The following is a 19,183-nucleotide window of genomic DNA, read 5'->3' as shown; positions in this document are numbered from 1 at the left end:
TCGAGTCTTACTGAAGCTGCAATAGTCCACTCATCATCATCATGACTATTTCTAATCTGCCACCTATCTACTAGTGAACTCAAGGTTATTGTCAGTTTTACAAGTAAGGTTTCTGAGATACAGTGTGTCACCTCTGGAGCAAGCATGTTAGCAAGACTTCTGAGTGCCACTGTTGGTCACTGAGTCCTCTGTAATGATGTCTCGTTACAGAGGTCTCCGTACAATAGAGGACAGTAGTTTAATATCAACTCCTAAATGGATTCACCAATTTACTTGGGTCTTTTTCTAAGGCTTTCATTTGGTCTCATACAGAGATTTAACAAAACAGTAATAAAAATTGTCTATATTGGTATGTGTTTGCCTAAAGGTGAGTTTGTTGTTTTCAGTAATTCCAGTGATTTAATTGTTGCTATTGAAATTACTGTCTGAAATAAAAGTTTGTAATTTCAGTCGGGATGCTTCAAACCCCAAATATGGTTACAGACCCCAATAATTATACAAAACCTTTTGGGGAATTAACTGTGTTAGACCATCCACCTTTATTGCAAAAATACCACAATAGAAATTAAAGTTCACATTTTGAAAATTCTATATAATAAAATCTCTGGTGTAGTCATGAAAAGAGAGAAATAGCATTATTGCATATGCAAATATATAATCAGATCATCCTGATAGAAGTTACTCCTATCGTCTGCGTGAATGCTATTATCAAAAGACATGTCCATTGGCTATTCTTTTAATGAGCTGCTTCTAGGAAGGGTCCTGAAAAGAGCATTAATACCAGTATCACCGGATTTTGATAAAATTAACTTCAAAGCTCACTTAATGTCTAGGGGATTACTTGCTCTTACTTTATTAATGCCAAGATGGCAGCTCAAATGTCCAACTATGTGACAATTTCTTTCTGTTGTATTCTTTAAGATTCCGAGATAACTTTTTAAGACAAAACTAATATAACAATAACATCTTCATTCACTCTCAATTTTTAAAACAGTCTTTTATTTCACTGAATTGAAAAGGCAGCATCTCTTTGTAGGTGCATTGCATGCTAGTTTTCAAAATGAGACTGTGCCATAGATGTCACTTAACTGTAAGGATAATGGCAGCACACACAGTTATAATTAGTTTTTGTGTGTGACCATGACTTTATTACGGACAGCTAAGTTTGATTGCTTTGCAAGTTTTGCATAGAATAAATTAATAATAGAGCACAATTAATGAACCTCCTCCAGCAAAGAGTTGTCTTTGTCTAGTTATGTTGCACACAAAGATGTCAGAATGTTAATCACAGCCTTATTGCCTCTCCAATGATTATTAGATTTCAAATGCGTTTTTTGTAATTGATAATTTGAGAATAACATTTGTCAGTAGAATTGCCAGCTGGATATTTAAAATAGTGGTGGAATATCATATATACCAATACATTGTAATAAATCTTGTGTGCCCTTTTACAGTTGGGAGGCATTAATTACTGTTGTTTGGCCATTATCAAGCATTTGGCAGCACGGTAGCATAGTGGTTAGCACAATTGCTTCACAGCTCCAGGTTCGATTCCCGGTTTGGGTCACTGTGCGGAGTCTGCACATTCTCCGCTTGTGTGCGTGGGTTTCCTCCGGGTGCTCCGTTTCCTCCCACAGTCCAAAGATGTGCAGGTTGTATGGGTTGGCCATTCTTAATTGCCCTTAGTGTCCAAAATTGCCCTTCGTGTTGGATGGGGTTACTGGGTTATGGGGAAAAGGTGGAGGTGTGGACCTGGGTAGGGTGCTCGTTCCAAGAGCTGGTGCAGACTCGATGGGCCGAATAGCCTCCTTCTGCATTGTAAATTCTATGATTGAAAAACCTCCAGCATGTCTGTAGCTTGTGGCCATAGGTAGTGAGAGCATAGTTCACCTGAGCACGACTAGGGAGGCCACATTTAAAATCAGCCTGGGTTCTTACAGGTGAGTGGGAACTAATAATTTCTGCTGAGGGTATCTTTGTGCAAATATTGCGTGAGGACACAAGAGAACTCAAATATCCTTTTATGGTCACATAGTCTGCTAATCCTCATTCGTGAAGAATGTCCATTTGGACAAAAGGGTTGTTGGTAAGTGGGAAACCATAACCAAGCAGCACTTGCCATCATTAGCATATTTGTTAGGTTGGGTGCATGCTGGGGAACCATCAAAACCCCGTTGCTGTGAAGTGAAACACAATGTGTATATCAAGTAACAGACATGGGTCAGTGTGTTCAGTACCATCATTCAATTAACAATTTGTAAACTATTCTTGGATTAAGATATTGAACCCAAGACTCTTTTCGATACCAGTCCATGCTGAAAATAAATTATATCAATAGAATAATTGTGATGACTATCGCAAAAATGGCTCGCGCGCCATCATTGAAGAATAACTAAATAAACTTTTCATTGTGACATCACTAACAATTAATGAATTTTTCCCCATCCTTGGTGGTGGGTGGAACTAGTATATATCCCCTTACCCAGTGACTCATTTCACAATTATGTCACAATGGTATTCAAATTCTTCTCTGGGCTACCCAGCCTGCCTGCAAATATCGACTCTCCTCTGGAGTCCACCTGCCCAGCTGTAAAGGCTGTCAATTAGTTTAAGGTTTGCAGAAATTTTTTTTTTTTAGTTTGCAGCAAATAGAATTAACATGTAAAATGTCAGTAAGTGGGTGGGGAATGGAAATGTGGTGGTAGAGAGATAGAAATGCGATGATCTGGGAATTAGGAACCACCATTTGACATGGCTATTCTGCAGCAACATTGAACAATGCAACATTTTATACACCATCGTGAATAGCAAATTAAAATCCCCTATTTATTTTCCGAGAATGCAAAATTCATAATGTAAAATGAGAAGTCTCCTTTCAATTCGTCTGGTAGCTGTAGAGAATAGGACATAGAACATTACAGCGCAGTACAGGCCCTTCGGCCCTCGATGTTGCGCCGACCTGTGAAACCACTCTAAAGCCCATCTACACTATTCCCTTATCGTCCATATGTCTATCCAATGACCATTTGAATGCCCTTAGTGTTGGCGAGTCCACTACTGTTGCAGGCAGGGCATTCCACGCCCTTACTACACTCTGAGTAAAGAATCTACCTCTGACATCTGTCATATATCTATCTCCCCTCAATTTAAAGCTATGTCCCCTCGTGCTAGACATCACCATCCGAGGAAGGAGGCTCTCACTGTCCACCCTATCCAATCCTCTGATCATCTTGTATGCCTCAATTAAGTCACCTCTTAACCTGAGTCCCTCAGCCTTTCCTCATATCTTCCCTCCATACCAGGCAACATTCTGGTAAATCTGCTCTGCACCCTTTCCAATGCTTCCACATCCTTCCTGTAATGCGGCGACCAGAATTGCACGCAATACTCCAAATGCGGCCGCACCAGAGTTTTGTACAGCTGCAACATGACCTCATGGCTCCGAAACTCAATCCCTCTACCAATAAAAGCTAACACACCGTATGCCTTCTTAACAACCCTCTCAACCTGGGTGGCAACTTTCAGGGATCTATGTACATGGACACCGAGATCTCTCTGCTCATCCACACTGCCAAGAATCTTACCATTAGCCCAGTACTCTGTCTTCCTCTTATTCCTTCCAAAATGAATCACCTCACACTTTTCTGCATTAAACTCCATTTGCCACCTCTCAGCCCAGCGCTGCAGCTTATCTATGCCCCTCTGTAACTTGTCACATCCTTCCACACTGTCCACAACTCCACCGACTTTAGTGTCATCTGCAAATTTACTCCCCCATCCTTCTACGCCCTCCAGGTCATTTATAAAAATGACAAACAGATCCTTGTGGTACACCACTAGTAACTGAACTCCAGTCTGAACATTTCCCATCAACCACCACCCTTTGTCTTCTTCCAGCGAGCCAATTTCTGATCCAAACTGCTAAATCACTATGAATCCCATGCCTCCGTATTTTCTGCAGTAGCCTACCGTGGGGAACCTTATCAAACGCTTTACTGAAATCCATATACACCACATCAACTGCTTTACCCTCATCCACCTATTTAGTCACCTTCTCAAAGAACTCTAAGGTTTGTGAGGCACGATCTACCCTTCACAAAACCGTGTTGACTATCTAATCAAATTATTCCTTTCCAGATGATTATACATCCTATCTCTTATAAACCTTTCCAAGATTTTGCCCACAACAGAAGTAAGGCTCACTGGTCTATAGTTACCAGGGTTGTCTCTACTCCCCTTCTTGAACAAGGGGACAACATTTGCTATCCTCCAGTCTTCTGGCACTTTTCCTGTAGACAAAGATGACTTAAAGATCAAAGCCAAAGGCTCAGCCATCTCCTCCCGAGCTTCCCAGAGAATCCTAGGATAAATCCCATGCGGCCCAGGGGACTTATCTATTTTCACACTTTCCAGAATTGCTAACACCTCCTCCTTATGAACCTCAAGCCCTTCTAGTCTAGTAGCCTGAATCTCAGTATTCTCCTCGACAACATAGTCTTTTTCGTGTGTGAATACCGATGAAAAATATTCAATTAGCACCTCTCCTATCTCCTCGGACTCCAAGCACAACTTCCCACTACTGTCCTTGACTGGCCCTTCTCTTACCCTAGTCATTCTTTTATTCCTGACATATCTATAGAAAGCTTTAGGGTTTTCCTTGATCCTACCTGCCAAAGACTTCTCATGTCCCCTCCTGGCTCTTCTTAGCTCTCTCTTTGGGTCCTTCCTAGCTAACTTGTAACTCTCGAGCGCCCAAACTGAACCTTCATGTCTCATCTTTACATAAGCCGCCTCCTTCCTCTTGACAAGTGTTTCAACTGCTTTAGTAAACCACGGTTCCCTCACTCGACCACTTCCTCCCTGCCAGCCAGGTACATACTTATCAAGGATACGCAGTAGCTGTTCCTTGAACAAGCTCCACATTTCCATTGTGCCCATCCCCTGCAGTTTTCCTCTCCATCCGATGCATCCTAAGTCTTGCCTCATCGCATCATAATTGCCTTTCCCCCAGATTTAACTCTTGCCCTGCGGTATATACCTATCCCTTTCCATCACTAAAGTAAACGCAATGGAATTGTGGTCACTATCACCAAAGTGCTCACCTACCTCCAAATCTAACACCTGTCCTGGTTCATTACCCAGTACCAAATCCAATATGGCTTCCCCCTCTCGTTGGCCTATCTACATACTGTGTCAGGAAACCCTCCTGCGCACATTGGACAAAAACAGACCCATCTAAAGTACTCGAACTATAGCGTTTCCAGTCAATATTTGGAAAGTTAAAGTCCCCCATAACAACTACCCTATTGCTTTCGCTCCTATCCAGAATTATCTTTGCAATCCTTTCCTCTACATCTCTGGAACTTTTCGGAGGCCTATAGAAAACCCCTAACAGGGTGACCTCGCCTTTCCTGTTTCTAACCTCAGCCCATACTACCTCAGTAGATGATTCCTCATCAAACGTCCTTTCTGCCACCGTAATACTGTCCTTGACCAACAATGCCACCCCTCCCCCTCTTTTACCACCTTCCCTGAGCTTACTGAAATATCTAAACCCCGGCGCCTGCAACAACCATTCCTGGTCCTGCACTATCCATGTCTCCGAAATGGCCACAACATCGAAGTCCCAGGTACCAACCCATGCCGCAAGTTCACCCACCTTATTCCGGATGCTCCTGGCTTTGAAGAAGACACACTTAAAACCACCATCCTGGCTGCCGGTACACTTCTGCAACTTTGAAACCTTACTCATGACCTCACTACTCTCAACCTCCTGTATACTAGAGCTACAATTCAGGTTCCCAAGCCCCTGCTGAACTAGTTTAAACCCTCCCGAAGAGCATTAGCAAATTTCCCCCCCAGGATATTGGTACACCTCTGGTCCAGCTGTAGACCATCCTGTTTATAGAGGTCCCACCTACCCCAGAATGAGCCCCAATTATCCAGAAATCTGAAACCATCCCTGTAGCCACGTGTTCAACTCCTCTCTCTCCCTATTCCTCGTTCTCGCTATCACGTGGCACGGGCAACGACCCAGAGATAATAACTCTGTCCTAGATCCAAGTTTCCATCCTAGCTCCCTGAATTCCTGCCTTACATCCCTATCCCATCCCGAAAACACGATCCAAGACATCATGCACTCTGGCACCTGGGAGGCAACACACCAACCACGAGTCTCTCTCGTTCCCACAGAATCTCCTATCTATCCCCCTAACTATGGAGTCTCCAATGACTAATGCTCTACTCCTCTCCCCCCTTCCCTTCTGAGCAACAGGGACAGACTCTGTGCCAGAGACCTGTACCCCATGGCTTACCCCGGTAAGTCCCCCCCCCCCAACAGTATCCAAAGCGGTATACTTGTTACCAAGGGGAACGACCACAGGGTATCCCCTGTACTGACTGCTTCCTCCCAGCCCCTCTCACCGTCACCCATCTATCTTTATTCTTCGGAGTAACTACATCCCTGAAGCTTCTATCTATGACCACCTCTGCCTCCTGAATGATCCAAAGTTGCCCCAGTTCCCTAATGCGCTTTCTGAGGAGCTGGAGATGGGTGCACTTCCCACAGATGAAATCAGCAGGGAGACTGACGGCGTACCTCACCTCAAACATTCTACAGGAGGAACATTGCACTACCTTCCCTGTCATCCCCTCTAGATAAAAAAAGAAAAAGAAAGAGCTTACCTGTTATTCACTCCCCTTCTCACTCACTCAGCAACCTCTGCGCCCCGCACGATAACACCTGAGGGAAAATAAAAGAAAAACTACTGACCGGCCAGTCCCTTACCTGCAGGCTGTGACGTCACGGTTCAACTTCTTTCAACTTCTACCTGCCCTCGAGCCTTCCTCTTGATCTTTACAGCGGTTGTTTTTTTTTTTGGTTAGAGGAGGGGGTAGGGAAGGAAACACTGAAGAAGTGTTTCGGGTTTAAGTGTCGCTTGACAACAGCTCCTCCACAAACCACCTTCAAATTAGGGTGAGCACACGGACGTATGCAACTTTCCCCCGCAACAGCCAATCAGCATCTCCGCTCTACTGCCCTCTGCTGGATGCTTGTCTTCACTTGAACAGCTAAGGTCTCTTGCTCAGGTGCACTTTCAAGTTAGGGTGAGCACACGGACGTATGCAAATTTCCCCCGCAACAGCCAATCAGCATCTCCGCTCTACTGCCCTCTGGTGTCAGCCTATTGATCTCAATCCTAACCAAGCAAATTCATTTTCTCATCTGGAAACATCTGTGTTTACAGAAGATACATTTTAACTGTATTAAGTATGATTGTATTGTGCACATGGTTGTAGCATGACGGTTTGGTGCATGAAAGCCATCCTGCTTGATGATCAGAAAATCAAGTTTCACATTCTAAGCATGAAAGGAATATGATGAGGTTTTCTTGCCATCTGTTAGTTTAATTTTCAGCAGCTTAATCAGTGCAGATTAACCAACTGTTAGAAAAATAAATCAACTAGTGTGCTGCCATTGTAGTTAAAGCCATCTGTACCCGGCTGAAAAATAAATTGATGAATAATTTGTTTCAACTGGAAAATCAACAAATGTTTCTTCTTCATAAAGACCGTTGACCTTTGTTTTACCATAGAGGTGTGAGTGGCGGGGGGTGGGGGGGGGGGGTGGTATTGGTGGTGACTCTGGGCAAGAAGAACCCATTGAGTGTGGTGGGACAGGAACAGGCTCAGCACTTGCCAGTAGCTGCCCAAATCTGGTATCTTATTGCACCAAATAGGAGCCATAAAGAAGGTTGCATTTTTGTTTTTACACAACATTTACCTTGGGTTCAGTTTTAGTATTTCTGTAAATTAACCTGTTGTTCGCTGTACTCCATAGTTTGTCTTTACTTTCCTAATAGTTACTAAAAAATGTTGAGCTAGGATTTGAACTGAGATTCAATTTTGATCCACCGATGTAGCTTCATTAGCTTTGGAAAAGTTTGGGTGGGTAGCTTACTGTATAAGAAACTGATAAATGGTAGTAAGACCACGCATAATGTTTACAACAACTACACATTTTGCTGAAACCCTGAATATAAATAAAACAGTGAAGTTGTTTTACTTTGTTTATGCATACATTATTATTTCTGAAATTCAAATTTATTCTTATGTATAGCTATATGGAACGGAATTTTAAAAAATACATTTCAAGGCAGTTACAACTACCTTTAAAGCATATGTCGTAAGAAGGATCTGCAGAATAGTTCTAATTGCATGGTTTGGTCAAAAAAGTCTGCCTTGGAGATTTTTTTCCCCATTCATAAACCTTGTTGACAGCAAATGTTTTTCACAAGGCCATTCTGAACTGCTCTGTCCTGAAGTACATGTAAGTTAGGTTGGAAAATTTTCTGATGGTTAACTGACCGTTAGCTTGTGTTATCCCATATTCAGGAAAAGTTCTATGTTTAAAGAAGTCAATGGCATTATTTATTGTGGACAAAATGCTTCATTCTTTTCATGGAGGAGCCAAGTCTTGCTTTAACCAAGAACTACAGATCTTTGTTTCTTTTCAACATAACTGCAGGACCACTACACTTAGGGAATGTGTCCAAACAGATTAATTCCAACTGTCTAGCTTACATATGGCAGTGAGTGGGCAGAATTACTAGAACTGGCACCCGCAGCAATTTACTCAATTAGTGCAGTTACTTTTACGTAAATGAATGCGGTTGTGTTAAGAGGCAAGTAAGAGTCCGAACAGGTATTATGCTAATCCACATAATTGATCATATTCTAAATTGTAAGCATTCACCTGTTGCCATATTCAGTAAAATGGACCAGATGAAAACACAGCATGATTTTTGTTTGAAAATCATGATGCACATTTTGTGCTTTAAAGCTTCCAAATGAGTATGCTGGTGGGTGAGTAGGCAGATGGTATCAGCAAATGAATCGTAAACGTCTGTTTAAGTTCACTACAGGGGTAGTTTTGAACACAATGATTGCAATTCCGTCCAGAACTTCTATTACTGTCATTGTGCCTGACGCCCAACTGCTGTAATTTTTTTTTAATGTGCAGTTGGTTTCTTCCCTTATTTCATTAAAGGCAAGGGGCTACCGGTGGTGGCCATGGGATGAGCGGTCGCACATTTGGTGGTTCCCGCTCAAGGCAGATTTCTTTTTGGTCTTTTCCCCGCCCGTAGGGTGAAGCATTTGAGTGCAAGAGGTGCAGGAATGCCTGGGGAAGGTTATACTCCTCTGGTGTGGATGGATCTATGGACCAGGAGTGGAGCAAGAAGTAAAGAGCAGGAGTGTCTTCGTGGTGTGCCACAGGATAAGATGGTGGCGGGCAAGGGGGCTGTTCTGCCTGCCCAGTGGTCAACAGAGCAGTTAATGGAGTTCCTGAATGGAAAGTTCTGCCAGCAGAGGAAAGAGGTCCTGGAAGACATGGCCAAGGTGGTGGAACCGATTAAGTCGGGGATCGAGAGAGTGGAGCAGAGGCAGGAGTCCTAGTGCCAGGCGATCCAGAATGTGGAGGAGGCAGTGGAGGAACAGCTGGCCTCGGTGGCTGAGGTGGGGGTGCTGCGGGAGGCTGAAGGAGAAGGTGGAGGATCTGGACATTTGCTCCAAAAGATAAAATCTTTTGACCGTGGGTCTGCCCGAAGGCATCGAAGCTGCGGAGACCGGCACGTAGATGGCCAAGGTGCTGGAGAGGCTGATGGGAAAGGGGGCTTTTGGTCGGACCCTGGAGGTCGACCGAGCGCATGGGGTACTGATGAGGAGGACGCAGGTGGGTGAGCTACCAAGGGTCATGGTGGTGTGGTTCCACCGCTTTCTGGACAAGGAGAAAATTCTCCAGTGGGCGAGCCAGACCAGGAAATGCACCTGGGAAGGGAACAAGCTGCGGGATGTACCAGAACCTGGAGGCAGAACTGGTCATGGTAGCCCTTTTTAAAGAGGGTGAAGTTCGGAGTACGCACCCGGTCCGCCTCTGGGTGACTTTCCAGAAGCGGGAATACTATTTTGGCACGCCAGGCGAGGCGATGGAATTTATGAGGGACAATGGACTGGGAGTAGAGTAAGGGCATTGAACTTTGGAAGAGTTGGCGCGTGTGCTTTTTGAAACGTTTTTCTTTTTATAAAAAAAAATGTTTGATGGTTGGTTTTCTGGAGTGCAGGCTTTGGGTGGATTTGCGAGTGGACGGGCGGAGGGGGAGTGGAGGCTGGATATGGGGTTGTTGACAGAGGAGGTGTGCGAGCGGATGAGGGCTGCCATTTGGGGGTACGCAGACCTAAACGACATGTGGGCGGTCACGGCCGCCATGCTTTGGGATGCTCTCAAGGGGGTGGTTAGGGGGATCTTTACCTCAATTGGGTGCACCGGAAGAAAGTGGAGCGGGCCGTGATGGCAAGTTTGGTAGATGAGATTCTGAGGGTGGACAGGAGGTATTCAGAGGCTCCTGAGGCAGGGCTGTTGCAGGAGAGGCAGAGGCTCCAGACGGAGTTTGGGCTGGTGTCTACAGGGAAGGAGGAGGGTCGGGGTGGGGAAATGTGGTGATTATTGGACGGCTGGAGTTTCCCAAGGGAGGGGTAGAGCTGCTTCAGGGATTGGGGGCCCCAATTGGGTTGAGGGAGGTGATGGACGGTATGGGGACAATGCAGGCAGGGAAGGCCCCGGGTCTGGATGGGTTTCCAGTTGAGTTTTGTAAAAAGTTTGGGGTGGACCTGTGGTCACAGCTGGTAAGGCCGTACAATGAGGCAAGAGAGCAGGGGGAATCTCCCCCCTATATTGTGGCAAGCTTCCACCTCCCAGATGTTAGAAAAGGACAAGGATCCGGAGCAGTGAGTCATACTGCCCAATATCGTCACTGAACGTAGTCGCCAAGTTGTTGGTGAAGGTATTGGCCTCTTGAATCGAGGACTGCATCCTGGGGGGGGTGATAGGCGAGGACCAAATGGGGTTTGTGAAGGGGAGGCAGTGGACTGCGATGAATGCCTTCGGACGGGCAGTTGGAGGCAGTGGTGGCGATGGACGCGGAGAAAGTGTTTGGTCGGGTGGAGTGGGAGTATTTGTGGGAGGTGTTGGGGTGGTTTGGGTTGGGCAGGGTTTGTGGACATGGTCTGGTTGCTGTACTGGGCGCAGGTCGCAATTATGCGGACGAAACGAGCAAGTTCAGGATATTTTGGGCTGTATCGGGGGACGGGGCAGAGGTGTTCGCTCTCCCCGTTGCTCTTTGCTTTGGCAATAGAACCATTGGCAATGGTGCTTAGGGCATTGAGGGACTGGAGAGAGATTGTGTGGAGGGGTCGCCGAGCATAGGGTCTCGCTGTATGCGGACGACCTGTTGTTATATATCTCAGACCCATTGGGCAGTATCGGGGATATTATGGGGAGATCCTGCGGGTTAGGATGGTTTTCTGGGAGGTGGTGGGGGGAGGGGGCAGGTGGTCTGGCACTGCGGAATATGATGAACTATTACTGGGCGGCGAAAATTGCTCTGGTTTGGAAATGGGTTGTGAGGGAGGGGTCGGATGGAGGCGGCATCGTGTAGGGAATGGGTTTAAGGGCTTTTTTGTGAGCGCCTCTGCCGTTCTCGTCAGCCTAGTACTTTGTGAGCACAGTGGTGGTGTCAACCCTAAGAGTGTGGGGGTAGCGGAAGCAGCACTTGGGACTGGTGGGTGCCTCGGTTTGGGCACCCATTTGTGACAACCATAGGCTTGCGCTGGGGTGGTTGGATGCAAGGCTTCGATCGTGGCGGCGAGCAGGCATCGAGCGATTTGGTGCCAAATTTGCGAGATTGGAGGGCCTGGAAGAACAGTACGAGGTGCCCGGGGGAATGGTTTTAGGTAGCTGTAAAGAGAGAGGCGCTGTCCTTTCCTGGGCTGCCGCTCCTGGGGTTGCAGGACTAGGTACTGTCGAGGGATGAGATACGGGAGGAGAAGGTGTCCGAGGTCTACAAGGAATTGATGGATTGGGAGGGGTGCCTGGTGAGGGATATAAAACGCAAATGGCAGGACGAGCTGGGAGGGAAGATTGAGGCTGGGATGTGGGCAGAGGCCCTGCGGAGGGTGAATGCGTCCTTGTGTGTGAAAGAGGTTCCAGAGATGACGATATTCGGAGGAGGGGAAGGGGTGAAAATGGGGAATGCAGGATGGGAGAAGGGCGCGGTGATAGGGAGCGGGAGGAGTGAGTGTTGGTTGTTTATCATGTTGTTTGATTGTTCTGCTTTTGTTTGTGCCTTATTCAGTTTGCGTATTCCATAGGGTGCATATGCCGGTGGCAAGGATGAGTAGGTTCTTTGAGGGGATAAGAGGATAGGCATGGACAGTGCGTGGGGAGGCCTGAGAATCACATCCACATGTTTAAAGCTGTAGGGGTTCTGGCAAAGGTTTGTGGGTATAATGTCGAGGTGCTGGGCGTGGAGTTATCCCCAGTTCCAGAGATGGCGATATTCGGGGTGTCGGAAGACCCGTGAGTCCAGGGGGCGAGATAGGCCGATGCTTTGGCCTTTGCCTCCCTGATAGCCCGGTGATGGATCTTGCTCAGGTGGAGGGACTTGGAGCCAATGAGAGCAGGGGGGCTGGGTGAGCGACCTGGTGGAATTCCTGAGGCTGGCGAAGGTCAGGTTCATCTTGACGGGGTCTGTTGATGGTTTCACTCGGAGGTGGAAGCCATTTATTGACTTCTTTAAGGAGGTTTCAGGGGTCAGCAAAGGGTGGTGGAATGGGAGGGGAAGGGGTGAAAATGGGGAATGCAGGATGGGAGAAGATCGTGGTGTTGGGGTGCGGGGGGAGTGAGTGTTGGTTGTTTATCATGTTTGGTTGTTTCGCTTTTGTTTGTTTGTATGAATATGCCTTGAATAAAATACTTTTTTTAAAATTCATGAAAGGCAAGTTTTGAAGATAAAATTTTGATGCAGTTACTTCCTTCTGATAACTGACAAGAAGTGTTCTGTTAGAATGAGTGTTGTATTTGGATCAAGTTTTCTAACATGCCAGTTGTCAGAATCTTGTTGCACCTGGTATGCATGTCAAAGCTGACAAAAAAAAAATCAGCATGCGTATATCGCCACTTACTTGATTCCCATCATGATGGAAGTGCATCTACTTGCTGTGCACTAGGGCAGAATTCACCTGCATGCAGACGTTCCTGCCCCTACAGTTTGCAGCAGGTAGTCTTGGCTGAGAGCAGTGCTGCGGCAAGGGAAGAAAAGGATGGTAATGACAAGGAGGGAGGAAAGGAAAGCAATGGGCAGTAGAAGATATAGGAGAGAAATAGCTGCCAATGAAGAGAAGAAGTGCATCGACAGAAACTGAGATTCATGCCTGGTTGGGTGGGGAAAAGCAGGGAGCAGTGCTTTCGAATGAGGGGAAGGAAAAAGATTGTCAGTATGAATTGGAGAGGGAAAATCCAACTTGAACTCATTGCAGGAAGAAAATAATACTAGATTAAGTTGAATGATACAAAAAATATAATATCTTTATTAATGTCACAAGTAGGCTGACTTGGAGCTGATGAGAGTGGGGGTGTGGGTGAGCGACCTGGTGGAATTCCTGAGGCTGGATAAGGTCAAGTTCATCTTGAGGGGGTCGGTTGATGGTTTGACTCGGAGGTGGAAGCCATTTATTGACTTCTTTAAGGAGGTTTCAGGGGTCAACGAAGGGTAGTGGAGTGGAGTTACTGTGGAGAAAAAAAGTAGCGACTTTTAGAACTGAGATGGTGGGAGGAGGAAATACTGTGGCATTATATGTTTTCCATGAGCAACGTTCAGAGAGGGTACAGTGAATGTGATCTTGGGCTAGTGGCGAGTTGTCACTCTTTTTCAAGGAATAGCTGTACGGTTTAAGTTACAATGCAGATGCAAGTGTTTGTTTTCATGGTGTCATTGGGTTCCAATTAGAGTTTTGAGTTGTGATACTTGTGGGAATTGTATCGGCTTCTTGGAAAGCTGTTGGTCAGCTTTTGGTTGTTTTTTGAGGTTTGCCTGTATGTTTTTCTCCCAGAACTAAATTTTTGCCCAATTGGAAATTTAACTGAAATAAAATCGAAAACTCCCAGTATAAAGAGCTGTTCTAGTTTGTAAAATGCTTTTTAAAATGTGTCGAACCTGACTCTAATTGTCCAGTAAATAGGTTATTGAGAATTTAATCAAGTAATTGTGGGATGTACTGTAAATGGACCCGGTAAATGAAATGAACATAGAATTTACAGTGCAGAAGGAGGCCATTCGGCCCATCGAGTCTGCACTGGCCCTTGGAAAGAGCACCCCACTTAAGTCCACGCCTCCATTCTATCGCCGTAACCCTGCAACTCAATAACCCCACACAACCTTTTTAGACATTAAGAGCAATTTATCATGGCCAATCCACTGTGGGAGGAAACCGGAGCACCCGGAGGAAACCGACGCAGACACGGGGAGAACGTGCAGACTCCACATAGACAGTGACCCAAGCCGGGAATCGAACCTGGGACCCTGGAGCTGTGAAGCAAATGTGCTGACCACTGTGCTACCGTGCTGCCCACCGGCAGAACTGTGCTGAACACAGAAGTGTTCGATCACAATTTTGAGCTATGTTTGGCTTTGATGTATGTTTATTTTGGGGGTTAATTGTGTTTCCAGTTTCTTGGATGATTTTTGAAACTTCTTGATTAGTCATGAACACTGTTCTTGCACATTGCTAACTTTGAAAGAAATGCCCGGGACCCACTTTTACCAACCGGCGAACCTTCGGGACCCACGGCAGCCAACGTTTGCAATCCATGCCGGCCGACCTTTGCGACACACCATTATTACTTACCTTTAATGCGGCTGGTGAGCCTGCTTTGTACTCGCGATCTCACTTGCTTTGTTATTCAATATTACATTTCTGCTAAGGACTTCAGCTGACGGTTTAAAAAAAAATTTTAGAGCACCCAATTAATTTTTCCAATTAAGGGGCAATTTAACGTGGTCAATCCACCTACCCTGCACATCTTTGGGTTGTGGGGGCGAAACCCATGCAAACACAGGGAGAATGTGCAAACTCCACACAGACAGTGACCCAGAGCGGGGATCAAACCTGGGCCCTCGACGTCGTGAGGCTGAAGTGCTACCCACTATTCCACCGTGCTGCCCTTCAGCTGAAGATTTAAGTTCTCGCTGCATCCTTTGAAAAAAATCAAGAGGTTTGTCCCCAAACTCGTTATGCTTAATCTTCAAATGCCTTTGAAGATTTGTGGGTTTTAAACTTTTGTTTGCCAGTAGTTCCCTGCATATAACACACATGCGCTTTGCATCCCGATTTGCATTGGCACAATTAAAGCCATACCTCAAGAAATCATCTTTGCACTGCTTTGTTCTTGATTTCAGTTTCTTCTTAATTGTTTGTTCACCAGAAGTCTTGGAGCCTGGATACAGCTCACACCAGCACTGCTTTGTCCTGTCGTGGACTCTCCTGCACAGCACTCTCCAGTAGATTCAATTGTGATATCCTGGCCTGTTTGTGGCTCTGGCCCTCTCTTCCTTATTACAAAATAATCCATCTGCAGTTCTTCACAGTCCTGTTGCTTGCCTGGAGGAAAACGTCTCCATGATTTTGCACCCAAAGCACAGACAAAGAAGGCGCATGGCGTCAGTGTACGTTCTGGCCAATGCCTCTGGTGGAAAGACTCCATTGTCCATGTTTAAATGCTGGTCTCAGCCGGCACTCTTTGTTTTACTTTGACACTTTATTTCCGATACCTGATTTTTCCAAGTTTATAACTTTTTACTACTGAAAATTAAAACCATTTCAGTTGAACATGCGCACCCTTACATTTACACACAAACTTTGTTTTAAAAGTATTACCATTTCTTTGGAAATTTAAACAAGTATAGAAAAAAGTGCAATCTTGTTTTTACTTTACAAATTATGACTTTAAACGAGATGAAGTAACTTGTCAAACACACACAATGTCACAATATTTCTTACTGGTTCCACTGCATTGGATTGTCCAAACATCCAAGTCATCGCCTTCTCCATTCTCATCAAAAGCACTTGTTACCTGGTTTCCAGAGAGTGACGATACAAAGTGATGATTGTGTAGGTTTCTTCCAGTGTTGACATGTGTAAGCCATATTGACTGGCCTTGTTTGATCGGTATTTGTCACAGACAAACCTGGCCTCGCTTGCTCTCACTGTCCATTAGCTGCATCCACCCCAGTCACAGACTGGTGACCACTTCCTAACGAGTGTTTCACTTTGTGGGGAATGCAAGCGGACGTTGTGGCGGCCGTTGAACAGCTTGACCACAGAGCCGCAAGTCGTATACTGCCGATCGGTGGCGGGCGTAGAGCTGAGCAGTGCACAGAGGACAATCTCCAAGCTGAGACCACCACTGTTTGCTTCGCATGCCCATGTGGACGCCTGTCAGTCTTTGTCCCCACCCCCCGCAAGTGCATGGTGACCAGCACACAGCCCAGCCTGGCGCCACCCGCCCCTTCGAACGCTGCAACCAAAGGGAGATTGTCCCCAGCTGGCATTCTTAAAAGCCGGTTTGGCCATCTGGGACTTCTTCCCGCAATCGGGAATGCTAAAATTGATCGCTCCGCGACCCTCCCGACACCCGCCCGCAACCCACCAGGGTTGCAACCCTGAGTTTGAAAAACCCTGGTCTAAAGAGCCAACTTTTAAAAGTGGATTGCTTTAAATCTGAAAGATGATAAATCGGTTTGAAATAAAAATGCAACCTAAGGTTTTAGGCAACTGTCTGTCTGAGCTCTTCAGTGATGTGTCAATTATGAATGATATGTTAGAAATAATACATGACAATTATAAAAGACCAGCTTCTGATGTGGTATTCATATGCCTCATAGATCAGAGTGAACAAGTGTATGAAGTAGTGTAACTGGCAAAGATGGAAGTATTTGAATTAATGATAGGAACAGTAGAGTATCGCTCTTGGAACATTTTCTATTACAAATTGGCCAATTTATATATTGTATGGGGGCATGTTGAGTTAATTGTCACATTACTTGATCTTCTGTGGCATTGCTCACAAACAAAACATGTTTATTTTTGCTTGTCTCTCTTGCTCTCACTCTTTCCACACCCTTTTTTGTCCCTGCACTTGATTCTTGGGTGTCTTTTAGTGTACAACTCCTCGCTCAATCTTTCCCCAAATATCTGTTTTTGTGTATCTTTTTCTGTTTGCCATACACATTTTTCTTTCTTTGTTCTTCATTCTTCAACTTGGATATTCTGTTTTTTCTCTGAAAGAAAATTGATTTATATATGAGCATACAAATTACAAGCAGGCCATTTGATCCTTTGAACCTACTCCGCCATCTGTTGAGCTAATCTGATGTGGCCTCAATTATACTTGCCTGCCTTGTCAATATACCCTCTGATTCCCTTGTCAATCAAAACATTATCTAACTCGGCATTAGAAATATTCAACTACCTTTCCCTCTCCGCTCTCTGGGGAAGAGAATTCCACAGACCAATGACCCTCTGAGAGAAATGATTGTTAGATCCTCTCTTATTGGCGATGGTCATTGCCTGACACTTATGTGGCACGAATGTTACTTGCCACTTGTCAGCCCAAGCCTAAATGTTATCTGGGTCATCTACATATGGGCATAGACTGCTTCAGTATCTGAGGAATCGTGAATGGTGCTGAACGCTGCAATCATCAGCAAATATCGCCACTTCTGACCTTCTGATGTGGAAAGGTCATTAATTAAATATTGAAGATGTTTGGGCCTGGGACACTACCCTAAGGAACTCCTGCAGGGGTGTCCTGAAGATGAGAAGATTGACCTGTAACAACCATGAGCATCTTCCTTTGTGCTAAATATGATTCCAATCGGTGCAGACTTTGCCCCCTGATTTTCATTGTACTCTAGTTTTCCTAGGCTCCTTGATGCCACACTTGTCAAATGCTGCCTTGATGCCAAGAGCAGTCATCCTCACTTCAACTCTTTAGATAAGGTCTTTTATCCATGTTTGGACAAAAGCTGTAATGAGATTAGGAGTTGAATGTCTTTGGCAATCAACACACCAGGACACACTTATGTATTGCAGAGGTCTCCAATCGCTCAACTTTTAAATGATGTGCTGCTTTTCTGTTGTAGAACTACAGTGGAGGAAAAGAAGTAATATAGATTTGATTGGCAGTTTCTCTCGTGGAATAATTTATGATTTACTGGATTTCAGAATGTTGCACTTTTGGGTGGAATATGGGTACGTTCCTCCTCTTTCATATTAAATCAGGTGCCAGTTCACAGTTCCTCACCTCAAACTTAAACTCTGCCTCTTTCCTTTTGCACTGACCCTGCTCAAACTTGTTTTCACTGAAACCAGATTTTAACCTTTTTTTGCTTCATCACCAAAGCAATTTCTCCATAAAATGTTCTACTCCAACCTCTAAGCTGTTTGGGCGAAGAATGTTGTTACAAATCTCCTGATTATGAAAACCTTGTGGCTAAAACATCTTACCCTCCCATCACTAAATTTCTTTATGGCTTCTATATTTCTCCTTTTGTTGATGATGCTCTTAAGCTTTTTGTTTAGTAAAAGTGATCCATTCCACCTTAACCGTGGCTCAAAACAATACTCATGTTGTTCTTTATGGGCATCAGTATTAGTTCTACTTATTATCTACCAAGTGATATTAGTCCTTTGCAGACATTACTGGTGTCAGACAGTTCACCAATCAGCTTGTCTATGTCCCAGTATTCCAGCTAATCTCTTGCCTTTTCCTTAGCTATATTCCTAACTCTTGCGCTGCATCAGTCACCTCACTATTCTTGATCATGGTGTTAGATCGGTCTCTTGCAGAGCTGCCCGAAGTGAATCACAATCTGTTGTTTGACAAAATAACTTTGTATGGGCAGTCTTGTCGAATTTCTTTACTTTTCCTTGGCCTAACTGATGTTTTCGCCTGTGATCCTTACATTTGTCCCACATTCTACATCATGTCAAGCCACCATTATCTCTCCTTGTACGACCTTTAGAGTTGCTAAATATATTTTTATTGATCATAATTCCTGTCCTTTCAGCCACTGCACTTTCACACATCTGCCAAAGATGTATCTCATAACTTCTACGAAATTTTAAAACTTGATTGTTCATTTGCTCATTCTGCCATGAGGAAAATTTATCTCTGGTCTACTTTTGGTCAATATCAATTTTATTGACGAACATCTATGGTTGAATCAATGGATCGTATCTTTACATGACATGAGAATAGACGAGTAGATGTGAAATAAAAATGTAA

General features: G+C 44.9%; 1 protein-coding gene across 5 annotated transcripts in view; it reads left to right on the top strand.

Moving 5' to 3' along the window:
- LOC140430996 (activating molecule in BECN1-regulated autophagy protein 1-like) overlaps positions 1-19,183 on the top strand; it is a 629,857-nt gene that overhangs the window by 239,303 nt on the left and 371,371 nt on the right. The gene's annotated exons all lie outside the window — the stretch shown is intronic.

The sequence above is a fragment of the Scyliorhinus torazame genome, chromosome 10 (genome assembly GCF_047496885.1).
Source record: "Scyliorhinus torazame isolate Kashiwa2021f chromosome 10, sScyTor2.1, whole genome shotgun sequence".
In the NCBI taxonomy this organism is placed as follows: Eukaryota; Metazoa; Chordata; class Chondrichthyes; order Carcharhiniformes; family Scyliorhinidae; genus Scyliorhinus; species Scyliorhinus torazame.
The sequence above is the reverse complement of the archived record's forward strand: the minus strand, read 5'-3'. Positions and strand labels throughout refer to the sequence as shown.